This window comes from Otolemur garnettii, unplaced genomic scaffold (genome assembly GCF_000181295.1).
Source record: "Otolemur garnettii isolate 467f Iridium unplaced genomic scaffold, OtoGar3 scaffold00013, whole genome shotgun sequence".
Taxonomy (NCBI): Eukaryota; Metazoa; Chordata; class Mammalia; order Primates; family Galagidae; genus Otolemur; species Otolemur garnettii.
Genome location: NW_003852408.1, coordinates 2,825,649 through 2,828,164, shown reverse-complemented (window position 1 = coordinate 2,828,164; position 2,516 = coordinate 2,825,649).

Genomic DNA, 2,516 nt, shown 5'->3' with positions numbered 1-2,516 from the left:
TTGAGTCTTAGCCTCAGGAAGTCTATCCTGCTGCCTTCAGAATCTCAATTCCTTTGTCTTGCAGGAAATCCACTATTTCTGGGAAATAACTCAAGTAGACAAGGGAGGGTATTATGAAAAACATACAAGGTCACTGGAATTTGTTCATGGAGCTGATTTCATTGATATGGCGCCTCCTCTGCTGAACCATGAACTACAAAAGGGAACAGAGGCTCACACCTGTAATCCTCGCACTTTGGGAGGCGGAGGCAGGTGGATTGCTTGAGCTCAGAAGTTTTAGACCAGTCTGAGCAAAAGCAAGACCCCACCTCTACTAAAACTAGCCAAATGTTGCGGCAGGCAGCTGTAGTCGCAGCTACTTAGGAAGTTGAAGTAAGAGGATTCCTCAAGCCCAAGAGTTTGAGGTTGCTGTGAGCTATGACACCAAGGCACTTTACCCAGGGTGACAGAGTGAGACTCTGTCTTAGGAGAAGAAAAAGAAAGAGGAATCAGGTGTAATTCCCCTTTCTACCCTCAGCTCTTACTTAGGGCTCAGCTGAAATAGCTTCACCATAAAGAGCACATTCTAGGTCATATAATTTCGAGATGTTTCTGTGTAATTGACAGCATCTCAGCAGATGCCAACAAGCCATCTTGGGAAAGGTGCATCCTTGTTTTAGTGCACACAACACACCCTTAGGACTGCCTCTCATTAACTAAGTAAGGAAAAGACCCCCACTGCCTTTCACGGGCTGGTCTTTAGCCTTGCAAGAGAGCCGGGTGCTGCCTGCCCCACTCTGGGATTTGGAGGTTCATGGTCTTGGAGCCCATAGAACCTGGAAGAGAAGCCCCAAAGGCGTTGCAGTTCTGGTGGTGACAACAGTGGGCACTTGCCAGCTGAGAGAGGACCTATGCTTATCTGAGGGCCTGTCTCTGCTCCCAGGGAAACAAGTGCTGCCATGGAGTGGTTGGGGTCTGGCTGGCAGGAAGCTTTTCCAGCTCACATGGCAGCAGCAACCTCTGCCTCCCACATTAAGTGCAGGATGCAGGTCTTTGAGGCTTGGTGGCGATCTTGGAAGGTCTGGTTCTTCCTGGGGTATAGTGCAAAGAGGCCCTGCAAGCACAGGAGGTGTTTCTGAGGAACAGGTCGCTAGTTGAATGTGGCACCCCAGGGAGGGTTGGTGACAGGGTCTGACGGCTCAGACATACACCCCAGGGCTGACTCTGGGGGTGCAGCTGGGCTGCCCCCTGCCGAGAGAGGCAACAGGAAGCAAGATGTGTGCTGGGACCCCTTATTGGGGCCCACCCTGCTCACCCACCCCAAATCATGACCCACCGGAACTGGAGACGGGACACAGAGATGAGCAGCCAGCTGACATGGAGGCCTGGGCCGGAGGTGAAAGCCTCCTAGAGGCGTGGTGCTTTCCTGGACACACCTCAGCCTGGCTCCCACCTGAGGAACGTTTGTGAAATGATGAGAACACAATTTCATTGCCACTCGGCTTCACCTGCATCCAAACACAGTACTAAGGGAGGGGTCCCTCAGATCCCTGTAGGCCACCATAGGTGTGGGTGGGAGATCCAGATGAGGGGGTTGCTCCCCACTGTCCCCTGTATTGGTTTCTCCCAGACATAAATGGGCCCCTCACAGAGGCCAGGATGACTAAAAATCCTTTATTCCTCACATACGTGGAACTTTGAGCCAGACCTGAAGCTATAAAGGAAAAAGTCTTAGAACTGTCTCAATGAGAGGACCTATTGGTTTAAGTCCTACTGTGAGAGACAAAGTCAAGTTCGTGCAGGAGCTGAAGTGTAGCACAACAGCAGGATCTGCACTTCCATTCTCCCCAGCCCCTCACCTCGTCTCTGGGCAGGAGCGGGGACAGTAAGAGTTCCCTCTAGGCTTCCTGCCAGGACTAAATCAGCCAGTAGTTACGGGAGCCTAGGAGAGTGCCAGCAATATAGGTCTGCTTGGAACAACCCTTAGTTGTCACATGCCAGCCTCATCCTGCAGGACACTCTCTTGCCTTGGTCCATCACCTCTGTTCGATGGGTAAAAGCTCATCCATGCACTGGCATTTGCTGTGCCCGACTTGGGCCACCATGCTTTGTGACACTGTTTACAGCTGTGGTTGGTTGAACCCTTAGCACCTGCGATGTGGAGCCTGTGTCTGTGGAGCCTGTGTCTGCATCAGCTTTATCCTCACCAGCTCAGGGAGGTCATGGGCCGACCAGCAAGGCAGGGTGGTCAAGAGCAGTCGCTCTAAAGTCCAAGACACAAGAAGGAAAGCTCCAGTTCTGACCTCTGAACTGGACTTAGAAGGTCACAAAAGAGGTAAGTCTATGGTAACAAGAAGAAAACAAAAACAATATGCATCTTAAAAAACTAGCAAGAAGTAGAAAACACAAGAGTGAAAATACTCAGTTTCTTTAAATGAAATGAAAAATATTTAAAGTCTTTTATTTGTGTGACTATTATCAAACACAACTAAACCTCTTACAAATTGGGAGGAAAAAAAAAGAACAAAATTCCTGAG